The sequence below is a fragment of the Mytilus californianus genome, unplaced genomic scaffold, assembly GCF_021869535.1.
Source record: "Mytilus californianus isolate M0D057914Y unplaced genomic scaffold, xbMytCali1.0.p SCAF_3, whole genome shotgun sequence".
NCBI classification, from domain to species: domain Eukaryota; kingdom Metazoa; phylum Mollusca; class Bivalvia; order Mytilida; family Mytilidae; genus Mytilus; species Mytilus californianus.
This window is the reverse complement of record NW_026262679.1, coordinates 88,178,052-88,200,624: the sequence shown is the minus strand read 5'-3', so window position 1 is coordinate 88,200,624 and position 22,573 is coordinate 88,178,052. Positions and strand designations below refer to the sequence as shown.

General features: G+C 32.2%; 1 long non-coding RNA gene across 1 annotated transcript; it reads left to right on the top strand.

Annotated features, from left to right (window-relative positions):
* The first annotated feature begins 17,664 nt into the window (after positions 1-17,664).
* LOC127733588 (uncharacterized) lies at positions 17,665-20,347 on the top strand. The gene is made up of 2 exons (XR_007997130.1): positions 17,665-17,786; positions 19,773-20,347. It is a non-coding gene; the product is annotated as an uncharacterized LOC127733588 (long non-coding RNA).
* The last annotated feature ends 2,226 nt before the right edge of the window (positions 20,348-22,573 follow it).

Here is a 22,573-nt window from a genome sequence, read left to right as displayed (position 1 = left end):
TCGATTTACAAGATTTTAACATCAGTAAACTACTGTTGCCTTAATTAACCATAATTAAGTTCATTAAGTTTATACATAGTTGTACATGAAATTATCGAAATAAACATCATATAGATAGGATTTTGAAATTAAGAACAGAAAGATTTACAACCGATAACACCTGGCTTGTTATTTAGTACGCCGAACCTGTGTTTCAGCAGTGGAACTCAAATCAAAACTGTTCGAAAACTAATCAAGTACGATTTTGCATGGCATTGAAAACAAGATATTCAATAAAAATGCCAAGTCCAGGACTAGTTATGTATGTCTGGGGTTGACAAACATTACTGCCTTAATGATAGTTCGTATCAGTGAAGGAGTCCTGACTAAACCATCGGGAACGAAACTCCAACCTGTAGTTGCATGGAGCAAGTGCTTGTAAATTAGATGCAACTGTAGTTACCAATGTTCAAATCTCATAAATTCATTTACAATATGAAGATACAAATCAAGGTAAAAAAACTAAGACTGACGGAATGGCATGAACTTCAAAAAGGATGCATTACCCGTCAGTCGAATCTACCCTCAGTTAAAATGTCACAGTCGGAAATAAAACATATTTGGTACCGATCAAACTAAACTGTTAAACCGATTAAGGATACCTATAATTTAGCTAGTCATAAAACCTGGTTTTATTCACCATTTTCTACATAAGGAAATGGCTGTACCAAGTCAGAAATGTGACAGTTGTTTCCCAGTCGTTTGATGTGTTTGAGCTTTTGATTTTGCCATTTGTTAAGGGACTTTCCGTTTTGAATTTTCTTTGGAGTTTAGTATTTTTGTTATTTTACATTTTAGTAGCCAAAATATGCTAGAATTTTCAAAAGCCTTTCAATTCCGATTCAACAATTTAGTTGCCCTCTTAGTCTTGCCTCAATGTAAATAACTCTGTCTATAGATATATATTGGTGTTCCTTTGAAACCCCCTCTCTTACCTATTAAAGTATCAAAGCAATAGTGAAAATAATTCTAAAAACCTTCAAAATCTAAAAGAACTTGAAATAATACATGTCTAAAAAAAAATTGCATAGATCGGTTACAGTAACGGTTTGGAATTTTCGAAGATTGAACAATCAAATATGATAAGTTTAACGAAAAAAAAGGGAAAAAAACTCGAAGAGAGTTTTTCCTCGCAGAAGCACATTAAACGAAACTGCCTTTATAACACATTTTATTCATAAGTCAATATTTATACTTTTTAATATCAAAACTCAATAGCATCGTTCAGCATTTTGTGATCAAGAGATATGTATATTTCCGGTTTAAACAGAGTTAATTTCCATTTTCAATAAATAAGGTATTGTGTTGGTTCAAATAATTATGACGTCGTCACAGCCTTTCGAAACCGTCATAGTCATGATAATTGTTTGCACTAGCATTGTTAAAATAATTGTATGAATTTCAAGATTATATATTCGTTACAAAAATACGTCACTGTTTGTGATGTCCTGTGCTGTTGTTAATAGAAGATGTTCGTTGTTATTCTGCGGTTTACATGTTGTAACGACTATTATATTATTCATTTGTGCGTTTCTCTTGCTGAGTGTTCTTGCGTTTGTTTGTGCTGTATTTCTGTCACGTAGTGTTGTCATTTTAGCGATATTTTTTAACATTGCCATATAAGCGGGAGGTTTGGCTAGCAATAAAACCAGGTTCAACCCACCATTTTTTCTTAAAATGTCCTGGACCAAGTCAGAAATATGGCAGTTGTTATCAAATAGTTCGTTTCTATGTATGTTGGCGTTTGTTTTTGTTGCACTTCAGTGTTTCTGTTGTTCTGTTGTTTTCCTCTTACAGTTGATGTGTTTCCCTCGGTTTTAGTTTGTAACCCGGATTTGTTTTCTCTCAATCGATTTATGACTTTTGATCAGCGGTATACTACTGTTGCCTTTATTTAACGGAAGTGATTCATTTAAAAAGTTCTGCAAGACATTAAAGACCTGATGCCTCAACAAGAAGAAACATTTCCTTCGTCTTGCATATTGTGCATGAAACTCAATTCCATATCATCTGTACTGAACTATTGAAATGGCAATATGAAGGCATGAAGTCTAGGCAAGTATTAAGCAACTGTTTGGTCCGTGACGACAGATTTTGAATTATGTTGATGGATCCATTAATTTTTGCATTTGTCAACAGTAATCGAGATAACAGTGAGGTGTGTGTGTGGAGTGTGGTTACGATAAGTGAAATACATCTGTGTAAATGTGTGACAAAGAAATTCCATTACTGGCACCCAAGTCATGATTGCGTTCTTGAAACTTATGAAGAGATGACTTCAACTTTACCAGTTTTTTCAATGGCTTTCATGTTGGCAATACGGAAATGAAACTCAAGCCCTGAATATGGTATCAGCTGAATGATATGTTCAAAGGAACATTACGAAGACACCAACAAAATTGACATTCAGCAACATTTGGATCTTTGAAGTTAGATGTAGCATGAATATGTTCATATATCCGTGAATTTTCCTCTGTCGCAAATGTGTGCCTTCCTATACTTGTATGACGTTGTTGTATGAGTTCTACCCAAACGTGCAACCAGTAATACAGTGCAGGAATTCGGGATTTTTTTATCAGCAGGATAAAAAAGAATTATTGGCTTGCTTTCTGTCTTTTTGGAGAAGGTATCTTTCTTTACTTTTTGGATTTCAATATAATTGAATATTCATTATAGACTAGGCTCCATTGTTCAATATTGTTAAATTTTTATTATATATTGAGAAGGTATTATTTTGCGACATGTTTTGCCCTAGAATTCAAAAAGCAAATGTTTAATATATCTACCAAATAACGCCGTTCAACATCAGACATAAGTCTGTCAGTACATCATGTACATGTATTAATTTTAATTATGTGTTTCATATTTTTTATGGCTCTTCGTGCAAAACTGCAAAAAACTATCAAAATAACCTCAACATATGAGCTTGTGATAAATACAAAGATATGAGCCAAGGCCGTACCCCAAAAATAGTTTGCTTAAAGATATTGTATCGAAAGATAGATTGGATAAAATATCTTTTTGGGTAAAGCCTAATGTCCTTTTTTTTTTAATTCTTGCCCATAGCTATGTATAAAATAGTCATTTTATGCGATTTATGTCATTTTTTATATGTTTCTGACGTCAAATTGACTTCACAGCCAATATATCTCCACATAATTTCCAGCTTAAACCTTTCTATTGATTAATCATCAAAATTCACTCAAGTTTGAACAGATGGAAGAATATTTATATTATTGCAATTCTTAGGGTCAACATAATTTTTCTTATCATATCTCATCTTTTAAAGATAATGAGCATTCATATGAATTTGTAACAAAAATGCATGATCATTTTATATAACACCATCCATGAAAATATTGACAAAATGTAAAATTAATGACAGTGACTTAACTGAATGATAACGATTTCATACAGAATCGGTAAGACGATGTTTTAAATAGCTCTAGAGAAAAATAAGATATAGTATTTCAATATGTCATGTTGACCTTCCTGATTCTTTAAAACTGCAAAAACACAAATATGATGGAACTGTTTGTAACTTTCAATGACATCAAATTAACATTACATAAATGAACACATTTTGACAGCTATATTATTTTCCTTGTTTCCTTATGTATGAGAATTGAAATTAACTTGACTAAGTAGCATTTTGCATGGGAAAATGAATAAGTTTTAGAAAAAAAATATAATATCTTATTCCACTTGTCCTTGGACTATTTGTTGTCGAGATTTAGGAAACGAATTTTAAAGATAAATCATCAAAAAATGTGATTGCACAGTTTCAAAAACTACCCCGTTACGACAGAGGAGAGTAAAAACGGATAAACCTAGAGTAAATGTAAGTGACATCCCAATAGGATTCAGCATGGACTTCGTTTAAAACTTTACATGTTTTAATATTTTCACCAGTTACTTTTTCAGGGCTATATTGCATCAAGTATAACATTTTATACAGCTTTCAATTTCTTGAGTTTGCGCGTTCTTGATGAATATAATCGAGAAAAAAACGTTTCGAATGCAAAATAACGTGTTATGTTCATATTTAAGCATTGGGTCGATACCGCCGGTGTTGGACGACTGGTCCCCGAGGGTATTATAAGCTCTGTAATCAGAGCTTCGGTACTGGAATGATTAAGACGATACTTGCTTTGATTTCTTCGTTGACAAATTACAATACAAAACCTAAGATTCCAACTCCTTCAAACACAGTTTACAATAGATTGATTTGGCTTGATAGGTCCCTTTTGATGGTATAGTTTCTAAAGTATTTATTCATACCATGCTTTCAATTTTTTTGGTTTGAGCGTTCCAATTGAATGTAAATCAAGAAAAAGGATGCTTCTGACGCACTAAATTTTTAAAAAGCTACCAATTTTCTAGCGCTGGGTCGAAACGTCTACTTGTGGATTGCTATGTTTAATCAACTCAGCAGTCTTTGCTTCGGTACTGTCATGATTTATATCATACATTCCTTTATTTCTCCGTTGATTTATAAAGAAACTATTAAGAAATTAAGGGTTCAATTCCCTAAGGCAACTTTGATCTTAGGTAGATTTGGGGTAATTGTAGGTCCTTTTTGGTCATCAGGTGTATAAATACATCATTGGCTTAAAAAATTGGGTTGGAGCGTTACTAATGTTCTCATGACAAGTCATCATATCTGAAATTTGTTTTTATTGTCTTAACACCTCATAGTTTGGTATAGTTGATACAAATTTATATAACTATTGTTTCTTTATTTCTTTTCAATTTTCATTAAAATTTTGGCAAATAACGGCCTTATTGCTCCTACTCCTTTTGGTGATGTCTAAAGGTTAGTCAAAAGACAATTACCAATCTCATTCATCTTGATATCGCACGTACGTAATAAATATTCGTTATGTATATATTTGAAGTCGAGTTCGCTACTGTATTACCTGATTATATGTAGGAATAGAGATATTCATTATTCCATAACGTATAATCATCTCCTTATTCACCTTTTACATATAATGTCGAATGGTTTTCAGTGCTCATCTTCGTCGTATTTTATTTGGTCTACCACTATTTTGTTTCGAGCGCCACTGATGAGTCTTATGTAGACAAAACACACGTTTGGTGTAACAAATGATAAGCCTGATATCTTATATGAGTTTTTACAATCACTTGGAAGATGCCTCTTCTGTTTGACATTTCGTCCTAAAGGGCGTTTTCGGCATTCGTGTGTTATCATGAAATATCAATGATACGTTCATTTCCTGTTTATAAAATTTTAATTATTTAGTTCACTAATCAGTTCACAAAGATTTTTCTTTCCCAAAGTATATATATCTTAGCATTTTTTGCTTTTCAATGCTCTTTAACTTAGTATATGATGAGTCTTACCAGCAGCTTTGATTCGAGCACCACTGATGAATCTTGTGTGGACGAAACGCGTGTCTGGTGTAACAAATCATAAGCCAGGTATCTTAATTTTTTTTAACGGAAAATGTTGATAGTTATGTCGCTTGTGGTTTTGTATCTATTTTACGAGGCGCTATCGAGATATTATAAGTTTCAAGTCAAGATTAGTACCTTCAAGCCTAGTAAGAAAGCTTTTTAGATTTTCCTTTAGTATCTGAAATTTAAAATGTGGGTACAAGTTCTCCTACCTTCTTGTAAAAACAATATGGGAATCTGAATCCGTGACCTGTAATAATTATAAGATATTGCGGATATATCTAATCACGCAATATGCTTTGCAATGAAAGGACAAATTTCTATGTAAAGTATATAAAGAATATATCTAGTCACGCAAAATGCTCTAAAATGAAAGAGACGAAATTCTATGTAAAGTTTATTTTCAGGAATCAGTTAATTTATAACTTGTTCAGATAAAGTAAATTTCGCCAACTCTCTCGTTAATCTGAACTTATTTCAAGATATTTGCATGACATATTTCTAATTGTGTCCGGATATTTCTCTGATAAGCTTCAAAAGACAGAAAAGAAAAAAATCCTGATGAAAAATTAGTAATAAATCAAATGTTTTGGTTGAGTAATAGGATTGAGGATTGAGGAACTCTTTGTTGACGAAATGATAGAAATGTTTGTTGACTGCCCATTTATCACCGTTTTAGCTTATGGTATAAACTGGAACATAATATATAAATCATTTTGAGTCTAGAAAGAAAAATTTAAAGTGATATTATTCTCTCAAAATTTTAATTGATTCTAATTAACAAATACCAGAAGACATTAAGACTCTATGCAAAAAAGTATAACAATATAACAAAACTACCGAAATCCGAGGTAAATTAAAAAAGGGGAAAGTCTATAAAAACTGACAAAATCAAATGCTATCAATCAACGGAACAAGTGCAAAACAACTGCCATATCCCTGACTTGGTACAGGCAAATGAGTACATACGAAAGAAATTGTAATTAACTGATCATTTATATAGTTTGATATAAAGAGGAAGGATACGGATGAAAGTGTATGATATATTATCTGTTTAAAAATGAATTAGAGTGGGAACACTTGAATTTCTTGCCTTATTAAGCTGTTATTATTCAATAATATGTTGAAAGTTTTGAGATAAAAGTACTATGCGTAACTCAAAACTTAACGATTGGCGATTGGCAATGAATCAAGTAAATGGTACTAGAGTCAGACTATTCTTCAAAATCAGAAATGAATGATGAACAATAAATCAATTGTTTTTGAGAAAAAGGTCGTTCTGTATGTGTCAAAAACATAAATGCTAATTGATGAAACAAAAAAGAAGGTAAAAGTCAAGTTAACCTGAAAGTATAGCAATGATCGAGGTCAAGGTCAGGTAAGATGGTTGTACTATACGTATTATAAGATATCAACGATAGTAAAATAAGAATATGATTTTAAGTCAGGTTATTCTCAACGTTAAGCAGTGAATGAGGTGAAAGTCAGTTTATCCTATCAGACAGAAATGTTCAACTTATAATGACTTCATACACCAAATATAGTTGACTTATACGTCTAGGTGAAATTGAAAACTACTTTACGAAAACGTTACATTGATCATTGGACAATGAGGACTGGGTCTGGTAAACCTTGTCAGACGATATGAACAACGGTAATATATATGAACTTCTTATAACGATTCTATTGACATAATAAAATTGGCATTTTCTAAAGGTAACTAAGAAACTGTCGAAGCAAGAAAACGTAACGCGGATCGATGAATATTGAATATAGGGCCATAGTCAGGTAAACCAAGTCAAACGGACATGAACAACGTGTAATGCTTCTTCTGACCAAATATAGTTGAAATACTGTATTTAATTGTAACTTCAACAGCTGTCTGATATATCAAAATGTTGATATTTCTGTATTTTTGGTTGCATTATGGAAATTAATATATAACGTTAATGCCGCCTCCAGATAATGCATGAAAACGATAGAACAATAGACCACACCAGCCAACAAAACTGTAGTTCCCGTTGCAATATTAAAAATTAACACAAAACGTTAAAAGGGATAGTTCAACATTCAAAAGCAGCCACCAACAGATCGTCGACATGTATACATATGGTCTATGGTACTGAAATGATTTATTATGTACTTATTGAGAAACTGAGGTAACTGATCAGTAGGATAACACCTACATTACCAGTTACTCTGTAAAATAACGGACTTATAAAACACCTACATGACCTGCTTCTTTGTGTTCGTCTGTAAGATAACGAATCATTGGCAGAACACCTGCATGACCTACAACTTTGTGTTCCTCTGTAAAACAACGGATTAGTAAACACCTACATGACCTGCTTCTTTGTGTTCCCCTGTAAGACAACGAATCAGTGGGAGAATATCTATATGACCTGATACTTTGTTTTCTTCTGAAACATAACGGATCAGTGGGAGAGCATCTACATGGCCTGCTACATTCTGTTCACTTACAAGATCACGGATCAGTTGAAAAACATCTGCATAACCTTATACTGTTCGTTCCCCTGTAAGATTACAAATCAGTGGTACTTACGTGACAAGCTATTCTGTATTCGCCTGTGATAGAATGGATTAGTGGGAGAGGAGCACCTACATGACCAGCTACTTTGCATTCATATGTAAAATAACGGACCAGAAGAACACCTACATGACCTGATACTTTGTGTTCTGTAAGATAACGGATCAGTAGGAGAATACCTACATGATCTGATTCTTTGAAATATTAAGACGGTTGAATTATATCTTTACGTGGTACGTAGTGGCTAGATAATCGAGTTTATTCTTTTAGTATAGTTGAGATGAATGATTAAATGAGTTTATGAAACATGTTAAGGCAGTTTTTATTGCTATCTGCATCAAACCATTATAGATTTAGTCTTTTTACGTGATGTTTCTTGTTAAAACTCAATATAGTTGAATCACTTCAACATATGGTAATTTAGAGAAGTAAATAGTTAACAATGGATATTAACATTATGTTATCAATAATTACTTGGCTTTTTTCTATCACATTGTTTCCTGCAAATACTGTTGAAGAATTCTTTGAAGAACAATAAACGGCTGGTACATCCGGATATTGTTTTCGATCTGCCACTATTTTATATGTAGTTTATAACGCTTCAGTGATATGCACTTCCCCCATGAAAACTTCGTTTTAACACAAATCATTTTCTCAATCAAATACAAATGCGTTGCTGCATCCTTTCTTAATAACATTGTATGATTAAAAAAGTTGAATCATGTCAATTTTAGCGTAGTGTTGATGCCCCTAATATCTATTCTAGCAGTCCGTTAAAAAAGAAATAAGCAAAGAACTTAAGCAAATTTGAAATGATTCAAAGTAATCCAACCTGTAGCATCATGTGACAAGAGTTCTACTCTACTTGTTGCAAGTTTAAGACTTTTTGTTGATATATGAAATGAGATAATGTTTTATTTGTGCACAAATGCATTTTCGACACCCCAATAAGATTTTATTGCTTCAAACACCAGATGCGCATTTCGACAATTAATGTTTCTTCATTAATGCCTGAAACCAAAATATCTGAAAATCTAAAACCAAATACAGAATTTGATGAGCTGATTTTACCAAAACGAAATCAACAACAGTTATAGCTATAGTGTGTGATAAGATTTTGTGAGGGAATTCGATGTTTATTATACCATGGTTCACTTCATGACAATACCGTTGAATAAATCAGAAATAAATTGTTTGTAGTTTTTTTTTCAAAAATGAGTTTGCAATGTATCCGAGTATTACACGTTATTGAATAAACGCTTTTTAAAAGAAGGTTACTTTCTGTATAAAAACAATACTTGTGTTGCCTTTTGAAACCCAAACTTTCTATTACTTTAAATTCGCTAATGAGAGATCGAAAACGATGCCAATACAAACATATAGGTTTTTAAACTTCAAACAAAAGTTTGGGTGATGAGTGTTTTGTACTATTAACAACAAATTGTATTAAAAAATCGCTCATTTTCTCCCTACCAAATTTACCCCTAACTTTTAATTTGATATGGACTGGTCATTGTTATTAAATCTTACGCAATTCGATTGAATGAAGTTATTATTACTTCACTTTTACCTGTTTACCTGTTCAGTTCTGTCCTGTGTGTATTCTATAAGCACGCGAAATTCTATTACGAAGATGACAACAGTAGATCTGAAGTTAAAACATCTTTGAGAAATTATAGAAAAACTCTTGTTTGTGGATTAACAATTATAGTTAGTTTTCTGTCCTAATATTATACTAAAAGGTGGAGTCGAATTTTAATTATTGTTATTTTTTTTTAATGAATACGATTAAATCAATTTTTAGAGAGTCTGGATGTGTTACAGTCAGTCTTGAAAATAATGGCCAACATAAGTGAAAAATAGAGAAAAAATACTTTAAAATTTAAGAAAATAGAAATGAAGAACCCCATCCAGACCCTCATACTTAATAATTCACAATTTAACTTTGCTGGACGTTCTTAATCTGAATGCATTTTTAAAAGCATAATTGTATTCTGTATATCTGAAAACAGGTTAATTTGCATTTCTTTCTACACACACGTGTGTTTCAATTGACCATCAAACTGAACACTGGACGAGTTCACGACATTTTTATGAATGAAACAAAAGGTTGAAAGGTTTGATTTTGCAAGTCTTACTTTTTACGAAATTTTCACTAATGATTTAGCGCGTTGTTTAGAAATTTTAGAAAATTTACAGATCATGCGTTTAAATTCTTTGAAAAAAATATTATTTTGAAAAAAACCCATTTAAACACATTTTACGCAAGTCTATGTAAGGTAAAAAGCTTGTGTGTCTTAACAGAAAATATCATTTTTCAGTCTCAATACGCTGTTATCAGTCTAATTTAATCCAAATGAAAGCAGTGAGTGAATGAAGTCAAAATAAGACCGATCTGCCTATTTTTGTACATAAAGTCAATTCGGTCTTTTTAAGGCCGGATTCGTCTACCTCCCAAATCATGTTAGGCACTATAAACCAGTATAGGTTGTCAGAGTTGTGCATATAAGGCATAATGTCCTTATTATGATATGATTTCCTTAGTTTTAAAACAGCAAAATTGTAATAAAACTGCAAAACAAGTGTCTTTTCCGTGACTTGGTACTGACATTTTCCGAAGAATGTGACTATAGCTAGCTATGCCTCTCATTTGTGTGGCAGTTGTATAATATTCCTTTATATTGATATAATTAATGATTGCAGAAATAATTGGAATCCAGCAGCCAAAATTGTGAGAAAAAAACATACATTATAAATATACAATAGAATCAAATTATCATTGATTGAACAACATTATAGATATACAACATAATGTCAACCGCGAAATGTTCACGCCGTTTTGAATTCCCGATTTGTAGGAGGCCTGTCTAAATTTAAGTAAATGATTTAAAACATGTGTTTTTTGTCGGTTCATTAGTCATACTAATGTACATTTGTGAATTGTCCTATATTTAGTATAATTAACTGTTGCATTTATGTTTACTTGTAAAAACACATACACAATTGAATTTAGTGAGAGCAATTAGTATCTGCGAGGATTACGGCTAATTAATTAATCTTTTGTTCATATTATTCAGTGTAGCAGATACAACGTGGTAATAATTTTAAACATGGTAGGAGGTGTCATTTACCGAACTGTCACAAGTGTTGTTTATATAACAATAGCGTTAATTTCCGCTTGCTTAAAATAGATTTCATTTAATTTTATTCGACTGTCAACAGTTAAAAGTTTTGATTTCTAACACTGCCTTTCATTTGAAAATAAAGTTTTTAATTTGGGATACAGATCTGTCATCTGAAAAACTGTTGTTATAAATTAGCCCTGTACATAATCATAATGGTAGTCATTAATGAATGGCCTTCATTCTTTGAATCGTTTTCCTTGAAATATTCGCAGAAGTTGTATTTTCGCATATCCACGTTTACGTGAAAATTTGCGAAAATAAATATGCTGCGAAAATTAACCTGTTTACAATAACTACATTATTATTAATTGATAGTATAATTGAAATCAATTTTCATTGATATGGTCATAATTATAAATTAATTGTTTATAAATTTAGAATTTTTCGAAATACTAATGATTTTCTACCTTTGGAATATATTCTTCAACTTCGTACTTTATTTGGCCTTTTTAACTTTTGTAATCGAGCGTCACTGATGATTCTTTTGCAGACGAAACGCGCGTCTTGCGTACAAAGTTTTAATCCTGATATCTATGATGAGTTTATTAACATAATTAAAACAGACATGCATTTAAACCTAACAAAAACGCAAACAAAAAAAACAAAAAAGTTTTGTAGTTGATTGTAAATTTGATGTAATACAGTATAGTAAAACATAATGACATAATATACACACTCTCCAAGTAAAGTCATATAAAATAAAATATGAATACGAGGGTACACAAAATGAAAATTGCACTATTCAAATTGCATGCGTCCAAAGCGCCCATCTGGACCTACATACGACAAAAGGGACATAAAATACAAATAAAGTAAAACATGCAAAAGAAAAAAAAGAGAAAAAAACGTCATCCCTTACAATCTTTTATAACTCAAGACTATCCTGTATTGTATGTGAAGGTGACGCTGAATTTTGTCTATTAGGTCTTGGTACATTTTGTTTTGGCTTTCAAACTTTTTTCATCTGAGCGTCACTGGTTTTTCTTGTGTGGACGAGACGCACGTCTGGCGTATTGAATTTTAAGCCTAGTACCTTTTGTTAGCTATTATTTGTGTGTTTCTTTGTTCTATATGTTCTCCCATTTATTTGTATTGTGGTCCTGTCATGTGATGTTGTCGTTTTGGTGTTGTGTTTGACGTTGCCATAAAAGCGGGAGGTTTGGCATGCCACAAAACCAGGTTCAACCCACCATTTTTTTCTTAAAATGTCCTGTACCAAGTCAGGAAAATGGCCATTGTTATATTATAGTTCGTTTCTGTGTGTGTTACATTTTAATGTTGTGTTTTTGTTGTGTCGTTGTTCTCCTCTTATATTTGATGCGTTTCCCTCAGTTTTAGTTTGTAACCCGGATTTGTTTTTATCTCTATCGATTTATGAGTTTCGAACAGCGGTATACTACTGTTGCTTTTATTGATGACCTTTTTGAGAACATGGACTTAACGTTGATTGAAAAAACCACGACACAGTAATTTTTTGCTTGGACACCGATGACATTTTCGACGTCTGAGTACCATCTGCAACCTCTTAAAAATGTCGTATGATTTGAAAAATGTATACTCTATAAGCGGGGAAATTGGTAAATTGCTACTCGGGTGTAGAAAATTTGTCATTTGCCATAGATTCTGGTACTGAGATGACCACTGTAGTCCAGTTCGAGTAATATGTCTTAAATTCAGGCCGGGTGGAAGGGGGAGGGGGGCTTAGTTTTTGAGAATATATTTGTTGGACCCAATCATAAAAGTTTGAATTGTTAACGGAAAGAGAATCATAATTACATCTGTATGTGAAATTAAATAATCAAGCTTCTTTCATGTTCTTATTTTTATAAGTGTCTGAAATAATCGACTCATGCGAAAATAAGAAATGGTCGACAATGGGAGGCGCACATTTGGTTCCAATAGGGTGCAAATTTTAATTAAAATCATTATCCGTATTTTCATTCTTTTACTGAAGTATTGATCCACTAGGGTGGTAACATCGACAGGGATTAACAGTCCACAAGGTAACGACCTCGTGGACGAAATAATATAAAAGAGTACCGTTTTCCATGCACCAGATGTGCATATTGACAATAAAAGTATCCTCAGTGATTTTCGATGCCAAATATTTTAAAATCCAAGACACAATACAAACGTCTCTCGACATCAGTATTAATAATACCCTCCCTCTTCTTGATAAAAGGAAAAGCACTATATTTATTCTGAAGCTTAGACATATGATGCACTGGATTACTAAGAATCTTTAATAGAAAGACTTTTTTGTAAAGGTAAAGAAAAAAAATTGCAGGGATAAGGCTATACGGTTTCTCTGTTTTTACATGAAATTAAAAAAACAAATTTCCCCGGTATTTTTTCTTTATTGTTTGTCACTAGAGTTTAACATATCAGTTCATGTCATCCATGGACGACAAAATATCCAAAAAAGAAAGGAAACATTTTTAAAAAAGTTTTTAATTTAAACGTTGAATTATTAGATCTTTCAGGATCAATTTTTGTTTTTGAAAAGGGAAATAAATATCTATATTTTAGAATATTTTGTATTGCCATGATTTATCAGCACTATTTAATAAATCACTTGTGTTACTATAGACATATAATTGTGACAAGAATTGCATATAAATCGAAGTTAAATAATAATGTATAAGTAGAAACCACCGAGTTATGCTTTGTCATTAAAAACTCGTCTTTCAGTTAGCACGCATTTATCTGAGATATTAAAAAACAAATTCCTTGTTTGAACATACATGGTTACTTTCCTAAACATAGCTTAAGTTGTCAGTATAAATCATGTGAAAACATGAAATTGTTTTTATATTTTCTCTTCCGAGCGACAGTTTTTTTCATAATTTTGTTTATGAAACCTATGCTTTTCATTAAAATGTTTATCCAGAGTTGCCTCCCGTACACCACAAATTCTACTAATAACCATGTTAAGTACACAATATTCACTAATACAATATTGAAATTTGTCCATTTTGAGACAATTCAAGCTAATTTTTCATGGGATAACAATTAAACAAAGGAAAACCAAGTAAGTTTAATCTATACTACGGACATATAAAACTGTTTATCCAATTACTTTGACTGAAATAAAAATAAAATAAAAAATAGGGGATTAGGCTAAACAGAACTGTCAGAATATTTCATACACGCAATTGTTTTAGCTGCGTCATTGCCTGTTATAAACCATTGTACCTTTTAAACAATTTAAACATTACTGGATTTATTAAAGATGAAAACAAAAATAAAGTAAAAATGATATATATTTTCTTCATATTTTCATATTTTCTAGGATGTCATTTTAACACGACATGTCGACGTATTCTACGATAACCGAGAAAAATCATTCATATTTAAGAATTAAGAATTCAAAATCAAACATTCAAAATTCAAAATACAGCGCGTTTCGTACAAAAGACTCATCAGTGACGCTCGATTCAAAAAAAAAAAAAAAAGCAATATAAAGTAAAGAAATAAGATTACAAGTACTCGGCACATTTACAGTTGCTTGAAATACTGTCGACATAATTCCTTTGGTATCCTGCCGTTGTTTGTTCACACGAAAATGAAACAAGATAAAGCAAGGAGCCAACAGAATATCACCATCACGGACTGGTAAATTCGTCCAGTTTAATGCGTGTCAGGCTTACCAAATTATAAGCCTGGCATCTTTGATATGTTTGTACACGCACTTGATCGATGACTTTACTGCTAGACATTTCGTCCCCAATACTTTCACCAGTTCAGTAGTACACTTTTCCTACCCAAAGCAAATGTGCTGAAATGACTTGTCATAAGTATATGTCAGTGTCACTCTACTTTTGTTTTTAGTTTTAATGAATGAGATAATGTTTCAATGTTTTGAGCGTACATTGGTTTATATTAAACCACAGACATAGATAGACTTAGTCGCATTATGAATTTTTATTAAACATTTTGGTATGGATATATTCATGCGAAATTCCTATATCAAGGTATGAAAAGGTCACTATTTATATTTGATTAATTAGATTTAGTGGATACAATTCAGTTGTAGGATAACAAAGGGACATTCAAACTCACAAGTCGAAAATAAACTGACAACGTCATGGGTAAAATTAAAAAGACAAACAAACAAGAGTATACAAAATAAACGATTGAGCAACACGAATCCAACCAAAAACTGGGGGTGATCTCAGGTGATCCGGAAGGGTAAGCAGATCCTGTTTCACATGTGGCACCCGTCGTGTTGCTCATGTTAGTACAAACCCGGTGATAAGTCTAATTCGATAGGTAACATTCCAGGAAAAGGGGACGGTATTGGAACATATCCGTTGTCATCTGTGAAACGGATATTCCATAACGGTCAACCAACTCTTGATGGCGTCCGTAAAATTTACGAAGGGACGATTTCAACTTCACCACTTGGAACTCTTGGTTTAATAGCTTCCTTGTGAGCAGCAACCCTCTATCAAAGAAATCATGATAGGAAATAAAAGCCCGGGAATGTCGTATCAACTGGGAGTTATATACTCAGTATGCAGGTGCTGCTGGAATGTTGCTACATAGAAATGGGAAGTTCACAATCGGAAAGCTGAAATCATCTCTTGTGTCGTAAAGGTTTGTTTTCAACCGACCATCATTGTCAATTTCTAGATGTAATTCAATATATAAGGCCGACTTAACTGTATCTGTTGTATCCTTCATATTAAGTTCGGTGGGATAGATGCCTTCAACAAAATCACCAAATGAATTATTTTTGAGATAACATCATCTGTATAGCGGGAAGTCAGGTTAAAGGATACTGCTAACTTCTTTTCTTTCTTCCTAAGAAGTTCCTGTATGATGTCAGCCTCATATAAATAAAGGATCAAGTCGGCAAGAAGAGGAGCGCAGTTGGTTCACATGGAAATGCCGATTGTTTGTGACAAATATGTTGTCAATTAAGAAATCAAGCATATTGATAATGAGAATTTTTTTGTTTGAATCAGATTGATTTTTTTAAAAGTACGATTTATCCCTCCCTAAGACAAGAAACTTGTATCCACAGAGGCCATTTGTTTTTATGAAACAAAGCAGGACCAACTCTTTCAATATGTATTTTAGTTTGGAATGGGAAATACTTGTGTAAAGTATAGAAAAGTCAAATGTTTTAATACTATGAAGCCACGAGTTAAGATTCATAACACTAAAGGACAAATGCTCCACTAAGAGTATAGTTTCGAATTTGTTGTAATATATTTAAATTTGGCGTATATTTTTTTATACTTTTATTGATATATACCGCCTCTGCCTTTTGAGTCTTTTTACAATCCTCTGCTGTTGCAACTTATATTTGGATTGTAGGGTGTCGATGTGATTCAAAAACTTATATAGCAACTTGTGTTACTACTATGTTCAGTCCGTTAAACATTTTGTCTCTTGATAAGTGCTGAAAATAGCCAAATATATTTTGTGTGTTGCTTTTACTGTTTAAAACATGACATTTATGAGTTTGACTGTCCCTCTGGTATCTTTCGTCCCTCTTTTAGTCTACGACTATTCGCAAAAGTTGACATTGCATTTCAATTTTGGCATTTGAAAATAGAGAAACGATAATAATGATTAGACTAATAATTTCATTGTTTAAAAATCACGCTATCTTTTTTTATTCGATATTCCTGTTTTAAATTCTGCAAAGTTAGACATAAATGATCAGATATAACTTCTCCTTTCGTATGCTGACATTAAACGATCATTTATTCAAGTTGTTTGTCGTATAAAAGATTGCATTACAATCATTTTGCACTAGATTGAATACTAATATCTATTGACCGTTGTGACAAACAAGTGGCCTGGATAGACATGCTGTTAACCGATACTAATCTCTGTAAATATTGATTAATTACACAGTGATTTATTTCATCATATTGCAAAATATGTTAGTGTTACATGAACTTCAGACTGGGACTTTAAATTATGTATATTGTTTTGATACCGTGGTAGTTTAGTATACTTTTAGACCTAGTCCCATCTTTGATTCTTGTCGGTTGCAATGACCCACGACCCCAAGCTTAGTTTAATATTTCCCAGTTCTTAGCCTTGAAACATGGCATTTTCCTTTTTCTCAGTTAAATGTTCCTTATAATTTAGTTCGATTACTAGTAATTACTTTTGTGTTTGTATTTTTGTATTACATCTAATGGTAAATCTTATATATTGTTATTGAAATCAATAGATCTTATATTTTCATCTCATCAGTGAAAATATCTACTTCATCGAGTATTATTAATAATCAAGATATAAAAACCCGTGCTGAATTTTCGTTGTATTTATGATTATTTAAATGCAATTTTGTTAAGAGGTTTTACCAAACAGTGTACCTAAATAGATCACTTCTAAATCCAAAGGGGTTTTCCTGTTTTATCTATACGCTTTCAATGTTAGTGACGTTATTGTCAGCTGATTATGAGAGACTATAAAACCTACGGTTTACAGGTGTACAGTCCTTTTTATCTCATTTATGCGAACTGAACAGGTTGTGCAAGAAGATGCACTCGGAACTCCTTGGATTTATTCGATACAAGCTCCAACAAATGGTAGCGATTAATACAAAAATCGGAAATATTCCGAAAGTAAGAGACCGGATATGGCAATGAATGATAGCAAAAACACAATTTAATATCAATAACAAGTAGTTAATCTTTTTTAAATTTAATTTTGGAAACTATTTGTTATAACTTTTTTTTATCAAAATTCTAAATAGGACATTATGCCAATAATAAATGGTGCAATGCTATTGAATGCTATTATTGATATTTTACGCTATCATTCATAATTTGTTGTTTTCTGAAATAACACAATATATTTGTTGAACATTTATTATTCATACATGGAAAATCATTAGGCAATGCCATACGATGTTGACTATATATATATATATATATATATATATATATATAACAGTGTCAATTCAGGTCAGATAAACAAGTTCAAAATCTAAGTTGTAGAACCCTACATTTTAATGTAAGCCTTCTACTATCCAACCAAAACGACGCCTATCCTATACATAAATAAATTCATGTGAGAGATAACCTCCATTTCAACCGATATGGACTTAATATGTCCTTTTACGAAGACAGATATATGGCTGATCACGCAGTGTAAGGAAATATGCACATGTAACTGGGAAAATTAATTGATATAAAATCTGTTGTCATGTAAAAGACCTTGTTACAGACGAAATTAAGATTCTTCAGTAATGAAATTTAGGTCTTATTCTAAATGTTTAGTATTCAGTATATTGATACTAGTAATATACATATACAAAAAATCAAAGCATTACACATATTTGAAACTTTGAGATTGTGATGAAATTTTCAAAACGACAGCTGTTTTGATATCAGTCGGCATTCGCCTATCATTCTGAGTGTTTAATTATATTAATGTTAGTATTACTGTGTAAATATTTTTCCTCAGTGTTCTACGTGTTACTTTCAATTTCGGAGCATTTATAAAAGGTAAAATAATAAAAATACCGAACTCCAAGGAAAATTCAAAACAGAAAGTCGTTTATCAAATGGGATAATCAAAAGCTCAAACACTTCCAACGATTGGAAAACAATTGTCATATTCCTGACTTGGTACAGTTATTTCCTTATGTAGAAATGGGTGGATCAAACCTGGTTTTATAGCTAGCTAACCTGCACATTTTATGACGGTCACATAGAATTCCATTATATTGACAACAGTGTGTGAGCAAAACAAACAGATATAATAGGTACAAATGTCAAAAACTGGGATACAGAGGTCAACATTGTGTTTTTATCTTAATCATTATAAATACAAACAACTATGTCATCCAAGAAAAACAGACCCTCTTGTCTATGTGTCTAAACATAAACGAGGAGTTATGATAAGAGCCATAATTTGGCCTCTAAAATGACAACATAAGTAAAATCATTTAAATCTTTCGATGTTATATTGATTTATTTTCATAAATGAACAGGTTGATATAATCTTAACATTTCTATGCAGAAAAGTCGTTTAAAATATCGCTGTGACGTCATAAACATGTCGAGACATGAGACCCATAATTGCTATTTTACATGTAGTTTTTGGTCAAATTAGAAGAACAGGTTAACCCAAAAAGATACATTATACACCTAAGCATATTTGTAAGATACATATTGTGGCAAACTATCTTTTCGGAACAAACTGTTGCTAAAATCTGAAGATTGATGAGAGGATCTCAAAATGAAGATATTTTCGCAGTTTTTCAGGTTTTCACTAGATGTCAGAAGTTTAAGGCCCTAATCCAATATGTAAGACAAAATTAAAAAATATAAAGATAGTCTGATGTCTTATGAACATTTGAAGTATATCATTTGACAGATTTAAAATTTTAGAATTCACGGGGGCGTTATGACACCTTGACCTTTCATGCCTAGAATTTACGAAATACCGATTTTAGTGTGTCATTCATTGACATAATTTTCAGATAGCCCCATTTATAATTTTATTAATAAGCATACGTTCAAAAGCGTTAACTTTATATTTAAGATTTCAAGAATTCCTCTGTAGAATGACTTCCTTTAAATAATGTGTCATTTATTTTTAAGGTTTCCATGTTGATTTTTTAAGAAGATCTGAAAGAAAATATAGTTTCTATGGCAAAGACATTTGAGGTCGTTGTTTAATGGTTAAAACATATGTGATGAAAGGCTAATACAAAACACAGACAACTAGAGCTTCTACTGCTGCACTGATAAAAGTGCACGAATGTTTGAATGTCATTATTGCCTTGTTAACCTTGCAGTAGCACTGCCTAGATTTGGTTGCAAACAACATCACTGCCTAGGTATGGTAGCGAAACAATATTACTACTAAGGTATGGAGGCGAAATAACATTACTGCAAACATATGGTGGCGAAACATCACCACTGCCTTATAGTGATATATGATGAACTGTGTTATTCTTTGCATGGAAAGTTGAATACATTAAGTAATCTTTCATGTTTTGATACAGGTTTGGAGCAAACCATTTTTACATTCAAAAGTGAGAAATATAAATCTCTGATGGGGAAATATGACAAAGACTACATTCATTTCTGACAAACAACTGTTACATACTTTATAGTAGCATTTTATTGAATTTATTTATTTAATGCTGAAAAATAAAACTTACGGAAAAATCTACATGTTTTATTAAGTCCCCTCAAAGGACAGCAGCAAATTCTAAAAGAATACTATGATAGGGGAAAAAATCAGATTATAACAAATTACTTAAAGACAAATTAGTCAAGCTCACAAATACAAATCATGGTTTCTCTCGCACAATGAAATAAAAACAACATCGAAGAAGGTATACAAAATGGTCAAAAAATCTGATTTCTTTCTCAATAGAATTTTTTTTTATATAAACGATAAGCGTAACATTTTTATTTCTGTCTACATCATATGTTTTTTCAAGTATCACTAATATGCACATTTTTCTCGAATTTTTAATGAATGACAATAAAAAGATAAGTCGATGTGGTATAACTGAAAATGAAAAAAGATCCACTTTAGTCTAATTGACATGGATGTAAGCATATATAGGTCACCGAACGGCCTTCAACAATGAGCAAAACCAATACTGTTTAGTCACCTTAAAACTCCAACATGACAAAATGTAAAACAAATTAAAATCCTAAGACCTGATTTTAATGCACATTAGACGGATTTTATTAACAGGGATGTGCTTCTTACACAAAATTGCTCCAACAGAGTTACGAGGAAGAGCGACCGAAATCGACGCTACATAAATCTAACGGTCACCTTCACGAATTGGTTGACCGATGTCATGTATGGCTGTCTCAACTCACTAGCGACATGTTTTCGCAGTCTTAGATCTTTAAATACCAGTTAATTTGTTTGGTATGTAATTTATCCTTATGTCCTTTTCCCGATCATGAAATTTTGACAGAGTGAGAATTCGCATGGCGGGTGATGCAGGCATAGCAGGAGACACTTACCTTTCTTTGGAAAGTCCCTGTACTAGGTCATGAATAAGACAGTTGTTTTCCATTCGTTCCGTTGGTTGGTATAGGCTATCATTTGGTTTGGCCCTAATTTATGACAAATGAATGAAAGAAAAACAAATATAACAGACAGTAGACGATTAAAAACTGTACTTTTTTCATACAAACTCAGTTGGTCTTGATTTTAGACATTTTAAACGAAGTTTCCTTACTCTTTTGTCCAATATACTAATTTTCAATTTGACATGATAGCAAAATGTTCTCTTGTTTGACGCTTGCTGATTTCAGTTGCATTTTTCACAAGTCAAAATACTGTGTAATTGATTGTTGGTTGATTCCATAGGTAGATTCCGCTAAATGGTTTGACTGGGATGAAGGGCGACACGTTTAGCCTGCCACTTCAAAATGATAGAATCGTGAATACGGCAGGAATTTTGCCTGAAAGCATGTCATCAAATGGACCTTTTATTAAATTTGGCAAGTGTTTTCTAATGTGCACTTGGCGTTGCACTCTCTCTTCACGAGCCATCGTATCAATGCTCTCAATCTGACCGGACATGTCTGTATATTTATACATTACATGAAGCCAAATGTACGCTAAATCGAAACGGTACGCGTTCCCAAAGTCTGACAATACCTTCTTGTATATGGGAAGATTGGTAGGCAAATAATTAAATGTTTTTTCAAAACTTCACGCCATTGTAGAGATGATGAGTAAACGAAATATAGCTGTAACAAATTATTTTGTAGCTTTAGGTTTGTATTTTCGTAGTTTTTTTTAGGCATGATGATGTCAGTTGTTCTTTGACTTTTTGTTTCTGATTGCCCCTTGGAATCTTCTTCTCGTCATTATCCGATTCAGAACATATCATATATTTAAGTTTTCAGATAACCAATTATAGCGTAATGGATTGACATAATAACGATATAAGGCTAATGCTAATAAACAGGCAAAATGCAAGGTTTTGCACTTCCTACATAAAAACTTCGTTTTAAAACAAATCGTCATCTCAATCAAATAAAAATGCGTTGCTGCATTAAAACTCATCACAGATACCAGGCTTATAATTTTGTACGCCAGACCTGCATTTTGTCTACAAAAGATTCATCAGTGGCGTTCGAATTTAAATAGTTATTAGCCAAATCAAAAACGAAGTCGTAGAGGTTAATAACATTTGATGATTAAAACAATTTAATCATGTATAATAGTAGCGTAGAGTTAATGTTCCTTGACATACATATCAGTAATATTTAAAATAAAAAAGATCAAGGAACTTGAACAACCAATGTTTTAAAGTGACAAGGGCTCAACTATACTTGGAACATTTTTATATTCCTTTTGTTAATATTTAAAATGATATTTCATTTGTGCACATTGTGCACATTGCTTTCTAATAATC